The 25001-nt window shown below is 40.4% G+C and overlaps 1 long non-coding RNA gene and 1 pseudogene across 1 annotated transcript; both read left to right on the top strand.

The window, feature by feature from the left end:
* Nucleotides 1-20828, top strand: part of LOC141128494 (legumain pseudogene) — a 54895-nt pseudogene extending 34067 nt beyond the window's left edge.
* Nucleotides 9858-11797, top strand: LOC141121981 (uncharacterized). The gene is made up of 3 exons (XR_012240608.1): nt 9858-11006; nt 11139-11283; nt 11552-11797. It is a non-coding gene; the product is annotated as an uncharacterized lncRNA (long non-coding RNA).
* Nucleotides 20829-25001: the final 4173 nt, after the last annotated feature.

Below are 25001 nucleotides of genomic sequence, written 5' to 3'. Positions count from 1 at the left end.
ATTGCACAATAAGTGTGCCTCGTGAAAAAAGTTGTTGTTTAAAAAGGAAGTTTTCGAATTTTTATTTTGTTTTTTTAAACTAGTTTGTTCCCGCAGATGACCACTCCTAAAAACCAGGGAAAGAAATATTTATTTGGAAGGGCGATGGAGACATGCAGAGTGCATCTGCTCTATAGAGACCAAATTATGAATGTGAAACGTGTTTACCAAAATTAAACATTTATTTTAGATTATCATCATGACTGAGCAGGTGCCGCAGCTGCCGGATAACTTTGGAGACATTTTGAGTTGGACTGAGCAAGGAACCAATTAGGAGAAGAACCTTGAGAAGGATTCAGCTATTATATCAAGAGGAACTCACTGAAGACTGATTGTTTCATGCTGTATACCTTACGGCAGTAAGGCAAGAGGCTTGCATATACACAGGAGTCATCACAGAAGATTTGTTCAGCACTGGCCATTTTACTGTGGAGGGATTAACTTTGCATGCAATATTTTTTTTTTAAACCGTCACAGACTCCTTCTGGATCACATTGTTTAATTCTTCACCATTTTGATTAAGTTTTGCTTGACTTTGCACATAGACTTTTGTGACCTAGTTTTGCTTACTTGATAATTTGATGTTTTATGCTATAAGCTTTATTATCAGTACACTGTTAATGTTACTCTTTATTAATCATCGCACTTTGTGCATTTTGTTATTTATATTCACACAGCGCAACATCACTATTTATTCATTTCCCTTCTTTGCTGTCAAGGATCAGTTTATAAGGTGTTTGCTGCGGTGTCCCCTAGGTCTTTAGATTCTTATATTTTCTGACAGTGTGGTAGTCATCCATTTATACATCTTTCTATATCCTCTCTTTTATTCCAGCTGCAGTCATGGACATTTTTACTTTTATTGAACAGAGAGAAGTCAATTTAGATGTAGTCTTCAATAGCGAAGACACTAAACCTAATGCCAATTTGGAAAATTTTATGAGAAAACTTGGCCACAATATGAAGAAGGTGGTTAGCCTTTGGTGGGATGTCAATACTTTTGATAGATATATTAAGGCTAATATAGTACTTCCAAGGCGTCTCAGATGGGATGTACCATTGAATTGTAAATGGCATTGAATCTATAACAGCCACAATTGGCCAATATATAGATCAATATCTCCAACCAGCAGTACAAAAGACCAGAGCGTATCTTAAAAGACACAAAACAAATACTACAGCTCCTAGAAGAGAGAACAGACACTGGACCTCCGCTGATGGAGACAGCAGACGTTTCATCTTTATATACTATGATAGTTCATTATCAGGCATGTGAAGCCACTAAATGGGAGCTTAGAAAAGTTACAAAACTCCCCTGTATGCAAAGAAAATTACTTGTCAAAGGTCTGTATTTTTGTCTTAAACATAGTTATTTTTGGTATCATCAGCAATATTACTAACAGAAAATAGGGGTGGCCATGGGAGCAAAGTTTGCCCCAAATGTTGAAGAACTTTATGTCCAAATGGGAGGAAGAAAGTATTTTTATTGACCCACCGGAAGAGCTTATTTTTTATAGACGATACATTGATGATGTGGTTTTGATTTGGAAAGGGGACCGTGATCATTTACACCATTTCTTCAACTGCCTTAATAACAACGATAGGAATATTAAACTATCATGGCAAATTGAAGAGGACACCATCCCTTTCCTGGATTTGGAAATATCACGTGTAAAATGACAAATTTGTCCCCAAGAATCATTTTAAAAAACTTTGATCGTAAAAGCTACCTATTAAAAGTTGTCGTCATAAAAATTGGCTGTTCAATATTCCAAAAGGACAGATTATGCTACTCAGACACAATTGTACATATGTAGGGGATTTCCTTACAGGCCAATAAGATTGGCGAAAGATTTGTACAGAAAGGATATGACAAAGAACTTATTAAAAGGGAAAATTGAGGAAGTAACACATATGCACAGGGGAGATTTAATTAAAGATAAGATATCTGTTTGCCAACAAGATTTAGTACGTATAGTACTGGATTATAATATCAAACACAAACAAAATTGAGAAAATAACACGACGCTGGCATATTTTAAAATCAGATAGACTTCTCCAAAATGTATTACCTAAAAGACCAAGGTTTATATATAGGAGAGCCCCCACTCTCCGTGATCAACTAGTTAAGTGACCCTCCAAAAAAGATGTGATCTCACGTTCAGGGATCCCTGGACGTCTGCCGCCTTGATGTGAGCGCATGCGCATTGATGCCTTACACACGTCCGCGGAGCGGCACTGACGTCAGACGCTGGCCGCTCCGGAGTTCAATACTTAAATGGGGAGATTTCGCCTCGCTCCCCGTCATTTATCTGCTGGACATTACAGAGGAAGGAGGGAAGGCTCTCTCCTTCCCGGTTTACTCAATCCCTGTAACATCCCTGCAATGTAGACTGTTTCATATATGGCAACTATGGATACTTCTTTTTATTTAACATCCCCTCTCTCTGCCATTATTGGCTAAATCTTTATTTTAATTTTATTTTATTCATTCATTTGGCTACTTTTGTTGGTTTAGGTGCTGGTTTTAGGTTCAGGCTGATCCTGATTCCTCCCTCTCCAGACCTTCCCCAATTTCTTTGCTACATTGAAGCTTCTTTCTCTTCACATCCTACAACGGTGCTCCTGTCCTATTTCAACACCCAGGATGTCTTGTGCAAATAATTGATTCTATTATTTAAAGTATTTCCAAGGTAAAATTAATTAAATATCTTTATTACAATGATTTTCTGATTAAGAACAACCAAATCAGATTTTCAAACATACAAATAAATATTTTTTCAATTATTTCTGTCCTGTCTTTTTCAGTTAGGATACCACTAATCTTGACTATATAAGTATTAGGTTACAATGAGAAAGGGCTGTCTCATGGATTAACCTTTTCATTTCCTGGTGATCTTCAGCTTCAATATGTAACTTTTGTTATAAACTCTTTTTCTAGGTAAGGTTTAGTATTTTGCTTTATATTTATTGTTATTTTTATTTTTTATTTATTTTTTAACCAAACACCAATTCAATTTGAACAATTGTAATATATTAATATGGATTCATATATGCTTCATGTAATATTGTAAAAAAAAAGTTTTCAGAAAACATTTTCAAATTGGTGTATGACTTACAAGAGTTCTTTTCATTATGAATATTTGATTAAATAATCATTTTGTTCTGTATTGATTATTATCTTTCTTTCTTTATGTAAATTCCAGTTTTATTAAGGGTACCACACGATCTCCTGAAGAAGCTCCACTGAGTGAAACATGTTGAGAATTATTATGTCATGTATGGCCTCCAAATAGGCTTTTTTAAACAAATTGTAATAAAATGTCTTTTTTATCTCAATATGGTTCAAAAAGTTTTTTTTGAATACTGACACCTTCAAAGTCCCAAGGCTTCATGCCTAAAGCCCTTTCTTCCTCCAAAAAAGAGCTTAATGTTGTGGGCAGTTGCTGTGTTTGGTTTGCACTTCCTGCATGCTCTACATATTGAATCTGAAGAGAGGGAAAAGGCAGAATTAGAAAGATTTACTGAAGGAGCAGTTTGCAGTAGCATCCAAGTGTTTGGAAGAAATTGCAAGCAAGGCAAAAGATTTAGAAAGTAGGGTAATCAAAGTTAAACCTGCAGTGGCTTTGAAAAATGTTCAAATCCCTGTAGGCCAAGCTGAAGATTTGAATGAGCAGTGTGCAGCCCTCATGAACAAGTCTAATGGTGCCCTAACAAAGGACATCGGTCTGAAGCTCGTAAGCAGAAGTAGGACGTGTGCCACTGTTACTTCCCATTAGCGGGAAGCTGAGAATTTGATCAGCTAAAATGGCCGAGTTGAGTCAGATACAAGGAAGGCAAGGCCTATGATCTCCAGGAGACACGTGTATTGATTTACTTACGGTGGGGCTCCCTAGAGAGGCAATAGATGGGATTACTACACTAGCATAGACGTGGAAGCAAGTGGTTGAGAATGGTAAATTCAGTCACATTAAGTGTTTCTGTTAAAATGTGCCATGCTTTGAAGACTGGACAACAGCAGGCCTATGTTCTTCCCAGGACAGCACAGAGAGACATGCAAGTTTATTCATTACGTTGGCAGTCAATGCCTTTCCGTGAAAGTGTTTCTAGGCAACAGTGGGCACCCTACAATAGTTTTGCAGTAAGAAATGGGCAGATAGAGAAATGTGCTCACAGTGAGCTTTGTTTTTTGGCACAGTTGAAAGGAACATATAATCTGCTTTGTCTCTTACTCTTTTCAGGTACAGAGCATCAAGAGGTGGAGCATGATGTGAGGATGCAGACCAGAAGAGAGCCTGAGGAAGATGCAGATGATTTCCTGATGGTGGCTGAATTGGAATGGACTTTCATCTGAGCTTTTTTTTATGACTAAGAGGACAAGAAACTTTCATCTGAGACTTAAATTTCCACAAACTGCCAAAGACATTGTTAACCCTGTTCAAAAATGTTGCAGCCTTACAGGGACAACAAAAAAAAAAGTCTGACCGCCTAGAAGATATGGTGGGCGAAAGGGAAATTTTTCCTCCCATTTAAAATACGGGGGGGGGGGATTTTGCTCTTTCCTGAACCGGTTGGCAATTGTTTGTGCTTTTATAATACAGTCCAGTTTCTCTCTGTTTAAATAGTTTGTAAAATAAAAGAAATGTATTAGACCTTACTGATTCTGTACAGGCTTCAGTCCTATGTCCTTTGTTCATGAGGGCTGCACACCACTCATTCTAATCTTCAGCTCGGCCTACAGGGGTTTGAACACTCTTCGAAGCCACAGCAGGTTTAACTTTGATTACATCCAAAACCCCTTGCAAGCAAGGCAAAAGATTTAGAAAATAGGGTAATCACTTTCAACATTTATTATAGCATAAGGTAGCAGTTTGTGGAGGAAATACCCAGCTTGCGTTATCAGGGATTCTTTTACTAGTAAAAATAACGTATTCCTAAAAACGTTAGTAAAACAAAATCACAGGATTATAAATGCACCATGGGGTGTTTGATTCTGGTCTAGCTCTGCACTCAACTTCCATGTTTTATTGTCAAAGCTTTATTGTCTCTCATAGTGTGACAGGTGAAATGACAGAGTGAGTAGCAGTGTGTCTAAAGCCTCATACACACGGTTCGATTGTTGGCAGGGGATTGTCTGACAGACTGTTGTCCTAAAATTGTGCCATTAGTACGCTCCTTTTTGACAATTGTCAGAGTTTCAGCCAACATATGTTGGATGGCAGGCTATTAAATTATCGGCGGACACCGGCTCCACGTCATGTTTTCGGATGGTCAGTACACAAATCCGTCACACAAAAGTCTTAAGTACAAACAATGCTCGGACTCAATGCTCACCAAACACAAAATTAGCAGAAGTGGCCCAAAGGGTGGCGCTCAAGAGCTGAAATTCCTCGTAGTACGTCACTACGTTCATGTTTGTGGCACGACAAGATCCTGGCACACGCCCTTTTGATAAAGATCAGACGCTCAGTTGGCCAACATTTGTACGGTGTGTACAAGGCTTTACTGTGTGTGTGTCTCAGTCACTGTCTCACAGACAGTGAGAGGCTTACACATTATGATGGAGTGTGAGGTACACCGATTAGGAGTTAGGGAAACCAATGAACTCTGCATCACGTGTCATTTCACAACGTGTTTAATTGACACAGAGAGGGACTCAGTCACCCAGAGATTGAGAGAGGTGACAGTGTGTGAGGATGTGAGAGTTGGAGCCTTAGACCCCTTTCACACTGAGGCACTTTTGGGCTAAAAATAACCCCTGTAAATTAATTTTAAAGACATGTCCATGTTTACCTGAACTAAAACTCAATTTCTGCATTGCCCCTTAAAATCCCATTTTGAGGTACACATCTAGTTCTAAAAATTACAAGGGATGTTGGCAATGACACGGCCAACCCTCTGAGTCATACATTTATGTAAACAATTTATTAGGGTGGAAAATACACCCACACCTCATCTATCGTTGACTCAGACAGTTGGTTGTGGACTCTCCTTGAACCAAAAATAAATATTTAATCTAATTAATACGAGGCTCCACCCATCCTATTATATAATAAGGGATTTTCCTGTTTTAGGAGTGGAGCAGCCCAACTCAGTCATTGGAGAACCCCCGATGACCATTTATCTTTCTTTTTCTTTTTTCTGCTTTTGGGTTGAGTGTATTTCCACTAGGCAGTAACGACATACAATGGGGGACCTATTGGGGGGAGAATGGGAGGAACTTATGGCTAATATCCAAAAAGACTATCAAGACAAAGAACAGGTCACCTCAGACCTATCTTTACTTTTTTCATGCTTAACCAAAATACTAGAGAAAAAATCTGCCCTACACTGGCATATAGAATCTTTAGGACGCTACATCAGGGAGGGCATAAACCCTATAGGTCTACGAATACAAATATTCCCCACCCTGGATAACATTACCAAAGAACTGAAAACAAATTGGGAAACAAAACTAAATGAATGTTCCAAACACCTCATGCTACTGCTGCAAAACGAATACCAGCAGCAATTGAGAGGTATGGACATGGAAATCCAAACACTTTATACCCGACTTTCCGCCCTCAAAAAACACGAACAATATACAGTATATGAGAAAAAACTGAAGGAACACCTAGAAATCTTCAGCAAAAATATTCTCATAAAAAAGGAGAAAAAATACTGGAGGGATAAAAACGCTTTTGGCGAAGGCAGGGCATATAAGTGGAATACCAATTCACAAATAAGAAAAAGTTCCAGATTTCCCAAACAGAATAATATAAACCAGACCAATGACTATCTTTCGGATACACCTTCCAATAACTCCTCCTCCTCAGCCTCATCCCAGGCGGGCAAATTTCGAGGCAAAAGAAAGGGTCCCTTTCCCAAACAAACAGATATGGAGGGAGAGATTCAACAAACACACAAGAGAAGAACCACAGACGTCCAGTCAAATGAAAGCACACGAGGTGGAAGAGAAGGGGGCATGGGTAGAACTAGGGGGACAATACCGGGCAACCCAAAAGGCTCATCCTCTCAGAATACCGGAAAAAGTTACAAAGAACAGGGTGCGATTCCGAAAACCCAGCAGACCCATATAGACACTTTTTTAGACAAGAGCAACATACAATCCCAACCTCCTCCAACCCCACCACCACAACTTTCAATGATATCCATGACAGCTCCACCGGTGAAGGAAAACTAAATGTCATAAATCTCTCATCTCACAAACTCACAACAATAGAACAGGAAGTTTTGTCTCTAGGTCTCTCCTTTTGTCCGAATCGGAGTTTAGACAGCTTTGAAACCATCAAAGATATAAATCTGTTCGCCAGAAAACTTTTACTCAAAAGCTTATATGCGACTAAAAAAACCACGGCTACACCTGAAGTGGAACCTAATCTCAAAGCAGCAGACTTTAGAGCTCTCAGAGATCTTAATCTATTACTGCAAGAAAGTGGCCCAATAGAGGATTTTTGTGAGAGGGATCTTGACAGTGAAAGCAGTGAAGAAGAATATGAGGAACCCAGCAGAGTCCAAACCACCAAAAAATACAAAAGGAAATCACACAGATTTCCACCACTGAATCAGAATCCAGCCATAGCTCTATTTGTAGGACAGATCACTAAAGAAATCAACAAGATGGAAAAATACAACAAAAAAAGCAACCTAAATCGGGAACAACAAAAGGCATTAAACTCCCTTAAAAACAACACAGAAATTACAATCAAAGCATCGGACAAGGGAGGGAACATCGTCCTTATGGACAATGCCAAATACGAAAAAATGTGTTTTAACATATTGAATGATACCAAATGCTATAAAAAGATTTCTCCCTCCACAGTAGACAAATTCAACCAGGAATTCTTCTCCCTGGTGGATGAATCTGTCAATGAAGGGGTAATAGATAAAGACACGTGGGATTTTATACGCACCAGACATCCACGTCAACCCACCTTTTATGCACTACCCAAAGTGCATAAAAAACTAAATGACCCACCAGGGAGACCTATCATTTCCGGGAATGGTTCCATCACAGAGGGGATCAGCCAAATAATAGATCAATACCTGAGACCCCATGTAATGGAACTTCCATCGTATACAAGGGATACCATACATCTATTGCAAATCCTCGATGGAATATCCATTCCCAGTTCAGCTCTACTTGCTACAGTGGATGTGGAATCGCTGTATAATAGTATCCCACACCACTTAGGCATAGCTGCAATTGAACGTGTCCTACAACAAAGAGCAACAACAGACTGGAAATTCAATGCATTCATTCTAACTATGCTGGACTACATCCTCAGACACAACACCTTCCTTTTCAAGGGCTCCCACTACCTCCAGGTGCAGGGAGTGGCTATGGGGACGTGCTGCGCACCCTCCTATGCCAACCTGTACCTGGGGGAGTGGGAGAGGGAGTTCCTACAGGGGGAGGCAGCGTCTGTGTACACTCGCCACATATGTATGTGGCAGAGGTACATAGACGATCTCTTCATCATCTGGGACGGCCCCCCTGAATTATTGAGGGACTGTCTAAAGCTGATGAACAACAATGCTTTTAACCTGTTTTTCACTATGACCTCGGATACCCATGAAGTAAATTTCCTGGACATTACCATCTTTAAAAACTCTGAGGGCGGACTATCAAGTAAACTTTACAGAAAGGAGACTGCTGGCAACACCCTGTTGCATGCAAACAGCTTTCACCCGGAACCTCTGAAAAGATCCATTCCCTACAGCCAGTTTCTCCGCCTTAAAAGAAACTGCAGTAACAACGAAGACTTTCAATACGAAGCAGACAAACTTACCATTAGGCTCATGAACAGAGGCTACTCCAAATCCTCTTTAAAAAAAGCGTTCAACCGAGTTAAGCAAACCAATAGAAGGGATTTAATCTTCTCAAAGAAACCAACCAAAGAAGACGACACTACAAGGATTATTGTGAGATTTTCTAATGAGCATTTTAAAATCAATAAAATTATCTCAAAATATTGGTCCATCCTTACAGATGATCCAATCCTGAAAGGACTAATTGGTCCTAAACCCCAAATCACCTATAGAAAACCTGGCTCAATAGGAAATGCACTCATCCAAAGTGAATACAAGGGCACGGCAAGAAAGGACCCCTGTAAAACATGGGGTACATACCCATGTGGTTCCTGTGCCCAATGTCCAGTCATCGGTAGGAGGACCACACTGGCACTGCCTAATGGGGAAAGTTTTTCCCTGCGTCATTTTGCCAATTGCAAGACGCAGGGTGTGGTATACCTCATGCAGTGCCAGTGTGGTGCCTTCTACGTGGGCAAAACAAGACAGGAATTTAGAAAACGTGTCGACAAACATATGCAAAGTATGCAAATCGGCAACTTGTATCTGCCTTTGGGAAGGCATGTTGCCAGATATCACAATTACCGACTACCCTCGGTGAACTTCACAGTCCTTGATAGGATTCATTTGCCACTCAGAGGGGGAGACTGGAACAAGGTCCTCCTCCAGCGTGAAATGCGCTGGATAAGGTACCTTAGGGCCACTACCCCCCCAGGCCTAAATGAAACCGAAAGTTTCAGACCCTTCTTGGAGGGCTTCAGCTCGGGGAAAACGGATTAACATAATTTTTATCTCACCTTCTTTGTTCCCTTGCACCTCTGCTTTTCTAGAACTGGAGTTCTATTCCAGTACCCCTTGCGGAGAAACAGAGGGCTTCCTCCACAACACCATAGGCCCATTATCTCCCCATTGATGATCATATGTCTTAAACTGCTAAGACTCTACACCCTACCCAGTCAGAAACTATATAGGAGAGTTTTTCTAATTAAACTTATTTACTGTAATTACTGTAATCTCTTTTGTGTAACTATTTTGTATACAGTATTATGTTAATTGCTGTTATTTCTGCAGATGCATTTTTCATGCGACTGTGCCATATGAATCCGCCTCTCAGTGCTGAAACAAAGGGCCAATGATACCGTTGCCATTCTGCCCACTATCCCTACCCGGCACAGGGGGGGGCCATGACGCAACATCATGGCCCGAATACCCCGAAGGCGTCAGATCTTATTTTGATGCCCCGGGATTTCCTACTGTGTCGGTGGTTATAAGCCCTAATTTTGATGTTCTGCCATTCGCTCAATGACAGTACAATCATCATAAAGAGGTTTGGGCATATTTAAGAATAAAAATCCCCCTTCACATTCTCTTATTATATATATTTCATATTTCATCAGTACTATCCCCATTTCAATCAATTCTTTGCAATTCTTTTATACAATTTTTCTTCCTTCCTTTTTCCATCTCTAAATGAGGGAGTATAGACCTGCTACTTTTTGTCATACTTGTCACTGTATATCTTGGTGACATCTATGACATCAGCATAGAACAGTACCCCATACACCGCTGTGCATAGTCTGATACTTTTTTGTCAGACAGCGGGGCTACTATGCCCCGATGCCCGGTTTAACATGAATAAGACTGCTCAATAGCGCTGTGGAGTCACACGGCGCCCCTCCCTCTTTTAGGAACTGACGTCGGGGCCATGTGACCCCAACGTCATATGCACATTGCCCCGGCAACCAGACGCACCTCTCTCCCCGCCTCACCCCGTGCCCATATTACATGGGCTACGTGTAAGCAATAGGCTTCACGTCACGGGGAGGAGAAAAGGAAGGAGGAGGTCCAAGCGTCTGCTACCTAGATAACAGGGAAGCTTGTGGACGCTTCCCCTCAATACATTGTACAAAGGTGCTTCCTCTAAACAGTGACAGCAGCCAATTGAAGTCGCACCCCCTCCACTGCACCACCAATGAATGTGAGACTCTACCTAGAATAGGGCTACGCCCATCACTTAGCCACGCCCACACCCCATATATTAGGACGCCAGGGATGGCCACAGGCAGCATTCCACAACTGGCTTTGTTACAGAGAGGTACTCCAGGACCGGAGCTCCCTGCCACTTGGAACAATACACCTGACACAATCAATTTAAGGTATTTGATCTCTTTTACTCTATGATGGCCCTGGGGAACCTTATTTCCCCTACGAATCACCATTATTTCCATTCTTTGACCTCTTTGATGTTCAATTTCTTAGCATTTCCCTTATACCTTCATGTTTTTCAGTTGTTTAATTATCACGACTGCCAAATACTGGTTTCTTCACAATATACCAGGCCATCCCGTAGAGGATATTTGAGCAGCATTGACAATCACGTGTTAGGACCCCTGCCAGCACTGGGAAAGCGATTTTTCACAGTTAAATGCAAATGTAAGTCGCATATAATACTTTTCTGTTGTAATGCGATTTCTGTAGTCGCAAATGTAAGTCGCATATAATACTTTTCTGTTGTAATGCGATTTTCTGTAGTCGCTAATGTAAGTCGCATATAATACTTTTCTGTTGTAATGCGATTTCTGTAGTCGCAAATGTAAGTCGCATATAATACTTTTCTGTTGTAATGCGATTTCTGTAGATATAGGTAACAAACAAATATTTAAGTATATACCAATAATCATGCTGTTACTTAAAATTTTAGAATGTGATGCAGTCCCTCCCTGAGGAAGACTTTATCCCTACAATAAGTTGAAACGCGTTGGAAATCTGCTATCAGGACGCCATCACACCTATCGGGGGTGGTACTTGTAACTAGCAGTAGGATGCATCATATGTTTCCATATATCTGATGTTTTTATAATTATTCTTAACTAGATCAATGTGTATGTTCATGTATATCCTATTCGTTTTTGTATCAATAAACTTCTTTTTAACTATAATTCAACACTGCCAATTTCTGCATTGCCCCTTAAAATCCCATTTTGAGGTACACATCTAGTTCTAAAAATTACAAGGGATGTTGGCAATGACACGGCCAACCCTCTGAGTCATACATTTATGAAAACTCAATGGGTTTCTGAGCCCCCAGCTCCAATCCCCACCATACTTGTAGACTTGTCATTAAAATTAAATGTAATTATTTTGGTGATGCAGCTTCATGGTCTAATTTTGAAAACTAAGATGTGTTAAACACTCATAATGTAAGTTTTTGGGCTATACATACAACATTAAAGACCTTAATTTATTTTCACGTAAATTAATGTTCCGAATTCTGTATGATAAACCACAGCCATTGACTCAGATCCAGCAACCAAGCAGTCCCCTATGGAAAGAAATGAATATTAATGACATTAAGGCTAGGTTCACACTGCTGCAGTGCGAATTTACCGCGATTTTACCGCGAATTTACCGCGATTTTACCGCGAATTTACCGCGATTTTACCGCGAATTTCAGGAGTTGGATATAGCTGCGATTGATAGTCTAGCCAATGGAATCATAATGTAAAAAAAAAAAGGGTCTTAACTTCCTGTGTACTTCCTGGTTTTTGTGGAGAGTAGTGTGGTGGAATTCGCACATATGTGAACCATCAATGCGATTCAAGAACGATTTACATTGATGTCTATGGAGACTAAATTCGCAACGCAACGCAGTAAACTCGCACAGGACCTTTTTTTCACGCAGGTTATATTCGCAACGCGTCGATGTGAACGGCACTAATGTTAATCTATGTAATTTAAATGACTTGCGAATTTGAGCGATCGCAACGGCTCAAATTCGCAATAGAATTCGCAGCAGTGTGAACCTAGCCTAAAGCTCTGGAAGATTTAATGGAATTATGGGATGAAGGACATATAGATGAAACTGAATATATAGAAGCTGACCTTCTTCAATCTGGTCAGGTTGCTGCCTTTCCTAAACTAGTGCCTTCCCCAATAATGTCCTTACCCAAAGACTATAATCTGAAATCACATACTTTTCCAACTTTGCAGGGCAATCCCAGTGTGTGGGCTTTCACCCAACAAGTAACCAACGAGATACGCAAAAGCAAATGGAAGGGATTGACCCAATCCAATTTAACACCAGCCCAAAAAGAGGCACTAATCTCTTTACAACAAGAAATGCACCTAATTATAAAGCCATCTGATAAAGAGGGCAACTTGATTGTAATGGAAAATTCTCAATATGAGTCAATGGTTATGAGGCTTCTGCAGAATCGTAAATGGTACAGAAAAATACCAGAAAGTCATGTTAACTACACAGTGACTCGCTATAGACAACTCCTCAGTTCAGCTTCCTATCAGGGACTAATAAATAATAAAATGTGGGAATTTCTCAACGTTCCAGCTCCCAAAACTCCAACTTTATATGCCCTCCCCAAAATCCACAAAAATGCCATCAATCCACCAGGGCGTCCCATAGTCTCAGGAATTGGCAGAGACAGAGACCGCCAGTGAACTTATTGATGATTTCCTGAGGCCCCATGTAGAGGGATTGGTGTCTTATTTGCAAGGCACCAGTGACCTCCTCAGAACCCTTGATGGCATCACAATTCCAGAGGGATTGTGGCCTTAGACGTTGAGGCCCTCTACAACTCCATCCCCCATGATTTGGGTGTTGGGGTTGTAGAGGGCTTCATTTCTGAGAACGATGAAGCACCTAAGACCTATAATAAGTTCATTTTGGATTTACTTTGATTCATTTTGACCAACAACATTTTTCTTTTTGGGCACTCCCACTACGTCCAGATACAGGGAGTAACTATGGGGACCAAATGTGCTCCCTCATATGCAAACCTGTATCTGGGAGGGTGGGAGCGGGATCTCTTTTTTTTTAGAGATGATATGCAGGCATTCTTCATATACCCATCTGGAGGCGATTTATCGATGATATTTTTTTCATCTGGACTGGTAGCAGAGAGGATTTATCTGCTTTCTTTGAGAGTCTTGAGCAAAACAGATTTAACTTAAAATTCACCATGGAAATCAGACAACAAAAATTAACATTTTTGGATATACATATTTTTATTAAGTCTGAAGGTGGCATCAGGTCTACACTTTTCTGCAAACCATCTGCGGGAAACACCCTGCTTCATGCCACTAGTTCCCATCCTCTTCCTCTGATAACCAATGTACCCTATGGACAATAGCTTAGGTTGAAGAGGAACTGCAATGAACGTGCTCAATTTGAACAAGAAGCAAAAACTTTTCAGACCCCCCTAAAACAACGAGGCTACAGTAGCAAATATCTCAAAAAGGCCTATATTAAAGCCAAAAATCAGGACAGAACTACCTTGATTCATGGTAAAAAATCCCCGAAGGCTAACCCAGGGGTTAGACTAATTACTCGGTTCTCTGGCCATCACCAACAGGTACGAGACATTTTAACAAAATATTGGTATCTGCTGATGGGGGATCCCAGCATATCAAAACATCTTAAAGAATTCCCTGATATAACCTATAAAAGATCCAGGTCTTTGAGGGACAACTTTGTGCATAGTCATTATGCCCCACAATCAGTTAACCCAGTCAAATCCAAGGGGACTAGGTCCTGTCATAAATGCAGTTACTGCCGATACATTTACACATCGAGACACATTATCCTTCCCAATGGTCGCATGTTTAAGCCTAAATTTTTGGCTACATGCCATTCCATTGGCATAGTTTACATCATGATTTGTGACTGTGATGCATTTTATATCGGTAAAACAAAAAGCCCTTCTTTTCCCATCGCATCAGGGACCATGTCTCCTTGGTTTTGAAAAAGAAGATAGAGACGCCCATTAGTCGCCATATGGGCCTCTACCATAATTTTGATGATTCCAAGATGCACTATTTCGCTCTCGAACATGTCCCCCCCAATGAGAGAGGGGATGACAATGACAAAATTTTACTGCAACGTGAGGCACGTTGGATCTCTGACCTCTGTGCCCTCCGTCACCCTGACTTGAATGATGCTTTAAGTTTCAAATAATTTTTGCAATAGTCTTTCCATTTTTTTTTATTTTTATTTCATTTTCTTTTTTCCTTAGTGATTTACTTTAATACTTATGTATCAATAACCAATCTTTGTTGTTGGTTTCTTTTGCTGCGCTATTTACTACTACTTGTACATAATTGCCTTGTATAACAAACATACAAAAGGAATTGTATCCTTTTTGTACAGATATGTGGTTGCCTTGTTTTGACTGAACCTTATGAATTGCTAATTGTTTACATCCATATTTTTTTAGTTAGATATTGCATCAAATTTTTAAGCTAAGGTTTAAATAATGCATTATTAGGGTGCACTTGACCCATCTCCCTTTCTCCTCTTTTTTGATTTGCTTCATACTTGATTTGATTGTAGCCGTATTAGTGCAATTGTGACAGAGAAAATTGAGTACTGTCCGTGATACTTTTTTTATTTGCACTAACATACATAACCTTGAAGAAGGGGACATACCCCGAAAGCTTGTCCTGAAAAATTGTATGTTAGTGCAAATAAGAAAAGTATCACGGACAGTACTCAATTTTCTTTGATTTGCTTCAAATCGTTTGCTTGCACGGACGCCCTTGGCACTCACCGGTCGGCTTGCGAATCAACGATCCGACCGATATATGTGCTTTACCTAGGTTTGTCTATTTGTTTTGCCCCGGATTACTGAGCTGACTCCCTTCTGAGTGCCTATGCGATTTGGATGGGATGTGCGGACTTGTTTTGTCGCATCCTTCCCCCTACATCCTCATTATATCGTCTAGTGAGGGCATTGGACTTTCCAAGATGGCGGGCGTGTCTCGGACGTGCCCAGCGTCTACAACACGCGCCTTCTATCACTCTGAGCGCATGCGCAATGGCATCCTCCTATTATGTCCGTGACTCGGCGGTGACGTTAGACACCGCCGAGTCGGAAGGGAACTATTTAAAAACGGTGATAATACACGGCTACACTCTGCCAGAGACATCCTGCATGTGGGAGAGGCAACATCTCTCTCGGGTCTCACTTATCCATTGTTATTTCCTTCAAACTGGTAAGCTCTGATTCCTTGTTCTTTTACTTAATCACAAGACCTTTATACTGTTTTAAGATCACCAGATCTTACCAGCAATATATATTATATTTTTTCAGGTTCACCCTACAAGTGTCATTTGGTTAACCAGTCTGGTTTGCTCCAAGCTCTTCCTTTTGAAGTGTCCACACTGATCATATCGTTGGATATAATTACAATCATTACAATTTTGCTGACCAGCTATTCTTCTTAGCAGTACAATTCAAGTTTTAAATTAATTCAATTCATCTAATTTTCCTTAAAGGTAATTGCTTTATCTTGAAATCCTGTTAGGGGACATTTTGAGTCCATTACTAAAACTTTTTCAGATATATATATATATATATAAGAATGACGGGATGTCTTGTGCACATATGGAATCTATTTCCTTACATGTATATCATTCATTGTTTTAAAGCGGCTCTGGTGAGGTTCAATCTCCTATGAGTCCATGTATTTCTATGCCCTTATATTTTGATTGTTTGCTTTTTTTTAAACAATTGCATGTTTCTCTATATATATATGCCAATATGCATGTTTTTTTTTTTTTTTATGTTACTGTATTAATGCATTTTCAACACGAGACACTTATTTCATTTTTTCTATTATCTATAGCATATAAAGTGCCACACCAGCATCTCCTGAGGAAGCTCTATCGATTGAAACATATTGAGTGTGGTAGTGCCTTGCCTTAATATGCCTGTATATCAATTTTTGATATTAATGAATTCTTGTTCTTGTGTTTTTTATCCTTTAAAATTATTGATTTTAATGCTATCCAATGAGTTTCAATCTCTACCAAACACCTTAAAAGTCCAGAGGTTTGTTACCTCTTTTCCCCTTCTAATTTTGTTTGAACGCATATCCTATAGAGTAGGAAAACGATAATGAATCCGTGCAATGGAGATAGGTGCAAATATATTCAGAAATGCTGCCCCCACAGATGCAATTACCACCAAAAGTGGAAAGAGCTGTGATGAAGGAAAATTGAGTGTGGGTGTGGCGCTATTATTATTATGTCAGTATTATGTCATTTAATTTAAATATTCATTACACACATTTTAAGCAATATTTTATTTTTTAAAAACATTAAAATATTTATTAATCAAGATTCTGTTTTTAATATGGTTTTAGTCATGTATTTTATTATAAATTTGTTTTTACTATCTTTATTTCATATGTTGTTGTGTATAACCGTCAACATAATAGATCCTGGTTATGATATGTGGTATCTCATTCGATATCTGCCTTGTGCAAATAATTGTATCATCACATAATTAAAGCACCAAATGAGCGGGGTCACCAACTCAGATATGAGTAACAAGCTTGCAGAGTCACCAATTCGAACACAAGCCTAAACCCCACAGGGTGGGAATAAACTTGTATAACCACAGCAGATAGGAAATTGGCACGGACTTCGGTCTGCAATAATCACAGGGAAAATGGGCGCCGCCCAACTAAATGCGCAAGCGCAGTATGAGTACCGCACACTATATAAGGATAGGAGATGTAGCAAGCGGCACGCTCCCGTAGACGTCCAATGACGAAACGCGTAGGATGTGGCCTAACGAACGTCTTGCATCATCTCCTAACAGATCAAGCATAGGATTTTTTGACCGTTCAAATTCACATCTTTCATGCTTAACTTGAATTTTTACAATGTGAGTACCATTCTAATTATTTTGAAATAAAAGTTTAACGTTTTTACGCTATGGGAACCCCTTCTTTTTTATGTTAACATAACACGATCCGGATTTGCCTGGAACTGCTGCACAGTGGCACAAACTGTGATCAGGCAAATCCCCCGCAGGGGTGACAGTATCCGGTGAGTGTTTGCACAGTAGGAGCACGATTAAAGGCACAGTCACTAATGAACACTGGAAGAAGAAGATTGTATCGCACAATATTGTTTTATCATCAAGAGGAATAAGCTTTTAAGCACAGTATCATCTGTATATGTTGTAGATAGGATTTCGCGCAAACACATATAAATCAATGATAATTACATAAGTGTTAACTGGTGTGTCACGTGAATTGTGTACAACCATTAAAAAATCATTGCAAGTGTCCAATAGTGATAAAATAATAAGTGATGTCCTCTAGCTTTCTGTTAAACAGTGATGTGATCAATCAGCTGTGTGATGAGACTTCCACGAATACAAGATTGACAACTAAACTTCTTCCCTCTATGTCAGGTCTCCCATTGCCCTTACCTTAAGGGGCTTAAGATAAAGCCTTAATATGGATGTAGGGTGATGGTCTAGAGATGTTCGTTCTCCAAGTAGTTAGGTGATGTCCACTGGTTGCTGGTTAATGGTGAATGGTGAATGGATGCCTTAGCCGCTTCTTGCTAGGAGCGATTCTGGGTCCTGGGCTCCAGGTCAACAAAACAAGAGAAAAGAACAAGGGGGCTCCCAATGGTGTAGTTCGTTTTTTTTTTTTTAATTTATTTAATCAAATAAATAAAGTTTCCAAGCAGTAAATAAAAACATCCACACTGTGGATACAGTGTGGAGCGGTGACAGGAAAAGATGGCGGCGGAACGCCGTCACCTGGTGCAAAACTTCCGGTTCACACTAACAACACCCCGGGGTCAAAGCAGCTTCTAGTGTTGTGTGTGATGGCTAGCGGGATCCTACGCGTTGCGTCACGTGACCTCGTGACTTCATCAGGGATTGTGATTGGTCAAAACCTCAGTTCATTTATAGTCTGTGACCGGAAATAGTTCGGACGCCATGTTTGTGTGGTCTAGATGGTGTATCATAGCGCAGATAATACTGCCCTATTAAGATACTAAAATATTAACATACTGTGCGGACTTAAAATAGTTGATAATCGTTTCTTCTTAAATAACTTAGTGTGCAAATGTGTTACTGTGATAATTTATAATAATTAATTAATTTTTATTTTAAAATCAACTGTTGTGCTGTTCCGTACGGCGCAAGCACAGTACAACCCGGGCACTTCTCCATAGCAGCGCTGACAGAACACAGGCACAGCTTGATCCCCTTGAGGGTGCCAGGCGCAAAAGGGGACTCCCCCAGACCGTCCTGATCGCAAATACTATTTGTGACTTGATGGGTATCAAAGGCCCAAAATACCCGACAAGATGAAACTGGCTAGTTTATGGGGTTTCATCAATAGTTTTCTGGTTTCACTACATACCGAATAATTCTCTGAAATGCTATGTATTTGACTCTCCGATCTCTCGCTAGATCCTCTGGAGTTACGCCTGCATTGTATCACAAAGCATCTCTTCTGTTTCACTAGTGTTCAGCTTGTATTTGACTTTTACACTTCAAAATAAAAAAAATAAATATGAGATAAAAATAGCCGCTGATTACTGTATAAATGTCATTGGCAGGAAAGGGGGTGATCAAGGGGATAAATGTGTGTCCTAGGGAGTGATTCTAACTGTATAGGGATGGGACTGCCTGAAGGAGGAGACATATCGCTGTTCATACTTGGTCTGAACAACAGATGTGTTTCCTCCCCCCTGACAGAACGGAGAGCTTTCTGTTTACATTGACAGATCTCTGTTCTGCGTCTCTCAGGAGTGATTGCAGGTGCCCGGACACGCGCATTGGCTGCGTTGTCGTGCACGTGCCCACTAGTGGTCTTAAAGCGGCCGACGTATACCTATGGCAATTTGCCTAGGCGAGCCAACCTGCCGCAGTTGGCAGCTGGTTGTCTAGTTGTTAGGAATACAGATACAAAGCTCTTTAACAATTTAAAGTAAAATGTAAAATAAAAGTCATAGTTGGAGCAGCATTAAAAACTATATATTTTTTTTTGTTTATTTGTATTACTCTTCCCCTCTGTGATAACACCCGGACCACACCCAAACTGGAGGGAAGCCTGGTCCTGTTACCACATTCAAGATGCTTCCAGTGACACTAATCCTCAGCCTTGCTGTCCTGGCCACATCCATGCCCATCTCTGACCCATAAGATGGAGGGGGGCATTGAGTGGTCCTGGTGGCCAGTTTCAACTTCAGACATCAGGCTGACGTGTGCCATGCTTATAAAATCATCAAGAAGAATGGCATTCCTGATGAACAAATTGTGGCGATAATGCACAATAATATTGCAGATAATGAAGAGAATCCAATCAAAGGTATCATTTTAAACTGTCCCAACAGGACAAATGTGTATGTGGGAGGGCTGAAGGACTACACAAAAGGAGAAAAGGAGTTTGTCACTCCTGACAACTTCCTGGCAGTTCTGAGAGGTGACGCAGAGGTCTGGTGGCCTTCATGTAGAGGAACTGAACAAGACCATTCAGTACATGTATGACAACAAGAAACACAAAAATATGGTTCTATACATTGAGGCCTGTGAATTGGGCTCCATGATGAATCGCCTCCCCAACATTGACATTTACACCACCACAGCCCCCAACACTCACAAGCCTCTTATGCCTGTTATGACAAGAAGCAAGACACATTCCTCGGCGATCTTTACAGTGTCGGCTCGATTGAGAACTCAGATGTGGAGGATCTGTCCAAGGAGACACTACACAAACCATTTTTACTGGTCAAGCAACACACCAACAGTCATGTGATGCAGTATGGGAACCAGATTATTTCCAAAATGAACCTAAGGCCGTTCCAGGGTACTTCTAAAAACAGTGGCCTCTTGCAGGTCCCTGGAGCCCAAACACAATACCTGATCCCCAGCCTAGAGGTGCCCATGGCCATCTTAAAGAGGAAGTTCCTGGCTACCAATGATGCTATTGAGGCCCGGAATGTACTGAAGAGGGTAAAGGCCCTACAGGAGGCTAAAGCCTTGATCAAGGAATCAGTGAAGATTGTTTCTGTAGTGACTGAATCTGATAAGTTGGCAGAAGAGATTCTCACCGATGAGACTGAAATTAATGATCAATTTGTAACCGTGCAAATGCAGAGAACTTCAAGAACCAGTTCTTTCCACTGGCCCAATCCTCTTTATTAATACTCTATGAGACAGTTGTACAGGTAAACCTCTGAATCTGGACACCCAGTGGAGAACATCACCAATGCTATGGATAATGTCTGCCAAGATCTGCACTGATACAGCTGGCAACACCAAGTCTTCCAGCAGAAGGCAGTAGAGGGGGACATGGGTGATGTGATTTGCCCCCTATAAAGCTACTGCCTCAAACCTAATCTCTACTCTATGACCGTTTATTTGCCTTCAACATCACAGATCTTCAATACAAACCCCGGCCTTCACTTACACAGCCAAGTCCATTTAAGTTGGTTTGAATCCCAACCGCAACACTACCTGGCTGGAGTTTGCATGGCCAGATGATGCTGCCAGCATTACTGAAGCTGAAAATGGACTGGTACAGAAAAGTACATCAAAATCCCCACCATGTAACTGGCATTCACTGTGTTGCACACAGGTTAAATTTCAGTGTATTAAGCTCTGTGAAAGAGGGGAAATGCATTGATAACCTTGACTCTGTTTTTAAAGAAGCTGTACCAATTTTACCAGCATGCACCCAAGAGAATGTGACAGCTGAAAGTTTTCATGAAAAAAAATCTGAAATTTCAGGACTTGCATAAGATGGGTGTCAAAGTCAGTGCTCTCTCTGCACTTGTCAAAGACTGGAAATCAGTGACAGTCCACCTTCAATAAGTTGCTGCAGAAAAAAGCCTGTTTTTTTCAATAAACCATTTGCAGCTGCAAAAGCACGAACTGGATTTAAATCTGTTCACATGCAAAAAACACTATTTATTCTTTAAAATCACTCAAAGATGTGCCAAAACAGTATGAGGAGAGATTTATAAAAACGTATAACTTCAACTTCCTTGTTCCAGCATGAAAAGGATTATTTAATTCAGAATTATGTAAAATATCTAGAAGAGCAATATCTCATTCAGGAGGAATATTGAATGTTCAATGGCAGTGCTTAAAACCTTCGCCTACAAGACTACGGTGTTGATGACATCATAATTTCCTCACAAAGCGACATTTTATGCTTATCCCAAGATCCACAAAAATCCAACCCAACCTCCAGGAAGACCTATCATCACAGTTATAGGATCTAGAACTGAGAACTCTAGCAGAGTCATAGATTTTTTTCTTAATGCCCCATGTCAATAGTTTACCATCTTTCATTAAAGACACTTTAGACCTACTTAAACATATAGAGGAACTTAAAATACCCCCTGGAGTGCTTTTAGTGACTTTGGACGTAGAAACCCTATGTGCCAGAATCAAAGAGAAATCCCTTATTCACAGAAAAATAAAGTTTAACAGTCACTACATCCCTAATAGGCAAACAAAAAAAAACCCTAGGAGATGGGACTTTGAAAAGTGACTGAAAACACGTAAGTATAAAAAAAACACAAGAGGAATTAGATTTAAATACTCTTATGGAATTAGATCTCATCAATAGAATTGATTTAGAGAGTCTACTTGCAGCAAATATATCAACTAAGAAACCATTAATTCAATCATCACTTAAAAGAAAGTCAGATAAATTTCCACCAATAGGCTCTAACATCAATCTGAGTGCCTTTCTAACGAACTATGACGACTAAGGAAATGAACAAAATCAAGTTTCACCCAAAAAGCTCGTCCAATCTGTCAGAGGGAGAAATAAATGCTCGGAATAAACTTACTAAGCAAACACAATTGACAATTAAATTGGCCGATAAGGGAGGTTATATTGTCCTAATGAATAATTGGCAATATAAAAACATGTGTCTGGAGATGTTGAATAATCAATTTGGTACAAAAAAAAAAAAAAAGTCAAGATCTGATAGACAAATTTGAGAAAGAATTCTACAGTCTTATAGACAATGCCTAAAAAATAAATCGATAAACAAATTTGGGACTTTGTTCGGACCCCATACCCAGTTATACCGACTTTCTATAGCCTACCAAAAAGGTACACAAGAATAAGATACCTCGCCTCGGAACGTACAATCGTGTCTGGGTGTGGATCCATTACGGAAAATCTTAGCAAGATGAACAAATTTGACCCTTTGTAAGTAAGCTGCCATCTTTTGTCAAAGACACTATACACCTCTTACAATTACTGGAAGGCATGCTGATTCCACCTGATGCCCTGCTGGTGGCAGTTGATGTTGAAGCTCTTTATAGCTCCATCCTCCACCAGCAGGGCATCAAGGTGATCAGTCACGTTATCTCTCAGTCCTATAGAGATAACCGTCCATTTAACCAAATTCTCTTGTCAGCCCTTGATTTTGTATTAACACACAATGTGTTTTCATTTGATAGTTAGCACCACCTTCAGATACAGGGCGAAGCGATGGGGACTTGCTGTGCCCCATCCTACGCCAATCTGTACCTGGGGGAGTGGGAACAGTCCTTTCTCTCTGATGATGCCTTCCTATGTATGACCCAACACATCATCAGTTGGCATCGTTACATAGATGACATCTTAATTAATCTGGGGGGGGGGGCTCACCCGAGCTACTTACATCCTATATTAGTGTCATGAACCAAAATTCTTATAATTTAAACTTCACTATGACATATAGTACTTTCGCTGTCAATTTCCTTGACCTCACTATCTCAAAAGAGAAAAATGGTTCTCTGACCAACTCACTGTACCGCAAGGATACAGCCTGTAATACCATTTTACATGCTGATAGTGCCCATCCTACGCCTCTGATCAGATCCATTCCGTTTAGTCAATACTTGCGATTACGTCGCAACTGTACAGAGGACTCAGTCTTTCGGAAGGAGGCCAATAACCTGAGAGATAGATTACTTATCAGAGGTTATTCTCCCACCTGCCTGAAGACAGCTTTCAAAAGAGCGACCTCCAAACCTAAGAGCTCTAACAGTAATAAGAACAAAACCAATACTTTGAGAATCATTACTCATTATACCAAACAAAATCAGAAAATTAATAAGATTATTTCAAAATATTGGCACCTTTAGATTATTGACACGTCTTAGTCATTTTGTCCCCTCGAAACCTTCCGTTTCCTAATGTAGGTCAAAATCTCTGAAAGATATTCTCCCCCAGAGTGAATTCACTGGTGAATTTTGCTCTGATCCATGTAAACGACCTGGCACATTTCGCTGCGGTGGATGCAGGCCTTTCAAACCAATTCATTACGCCAATTGCAAGACCATAGAGGTTGTCTACATGTTAATGTGCCAATGTGGCTCACTTTATGTAGGCAAAACAAAGCTACCATGAAAAAATCTTGCCCAGAACTACCCTTGGGATGACACATAAGGGATGTTCATGAAAGCAGGATTCCAAAAATCAAATTTCTCATCCTCAATAGAGTACACCCCAACCCTTGTGGGAGGGGGGGATTGGAATAGAACCTTGCTACAACACGAATCACGTTGGATACAAAATTTGAATGCAACTACAGCTCCAGGTCTTAATGATATAATTAGCTATTGACCCTTTCTAGAGGGTTTCTCCTCAGGGGGATGGGAAGATTGATTTTGCTCAATAGCCCTGTAATTTCTTTTCTATTGTAATAAGTATTTGTCTGTAGCTAAATTTGCGTAATATTTTATTTGTATTTTTGTACTTTGCTCCACATATATGTAGATGTATTTTTATGCTATTTGAGATCTTCCCTTAGCCAATTGGATTATATGTATACCGATCTGCTGTTTTTCACTATGGTTACATATGCCTTCCTTATTATCTTGTTCCCCTTCCAACATCTTTCCTGGTACCCATTTGCTGTCCCACTAGTTTGTTCATTTTTATATACAACTTTTCCTCCTTCGCTCCCCGGGCTTTTCCACCCATCGCGGGGGGGGGGGGGGGGGGGGGGGCGGCATTCTGACGTACACTTGTTAGGCGCGCCCGTCCTGTACTTCTCTGCCCTGCGTTGAATCTGTTTCGGTGCTCACTCAGCGCAGGACTCCGCCCTGTAGGGCGGGGCCCTGAGCTCCTTGAGCTGGGGAACCTTTTTCTGTGCATGCTCAGTGACCTCTTCCACTCGTATGTTCTTACTACTGCGCCGCGATGCCATTACGCATGCATGGTGACATTCTCCAGATGCGACCACATACCCCATGGTCGCAGTGAGCAATGAGCTTCTACGCATGCACGAGCATCCTCTTGTGTACTATATAGAGTCACTCACAAGGTAATTAATCACAGCTGGTGTGGCTCCCTTTCTCCAGGGG

The sequence above is a fragment of the Aquarana catesbeiana genome, linkage group LG01, assembly GCF_042186555.1.
Source record: "Aquarana catesbeiana isolate 2022-GZ linkage group LG01, ASM4218655v1, whole genome shotgun sequence".
Taxonomy (NCBI): domain Eukaryota; kingdom Metazoa; phylum Chordata; class Amphibia; order Anura; family Ranidae; genus Aquarana; species Aquarana catesbeiana.
This window is presented reverse-complemented; position numbering and strand designations above follow the sequence as displayed.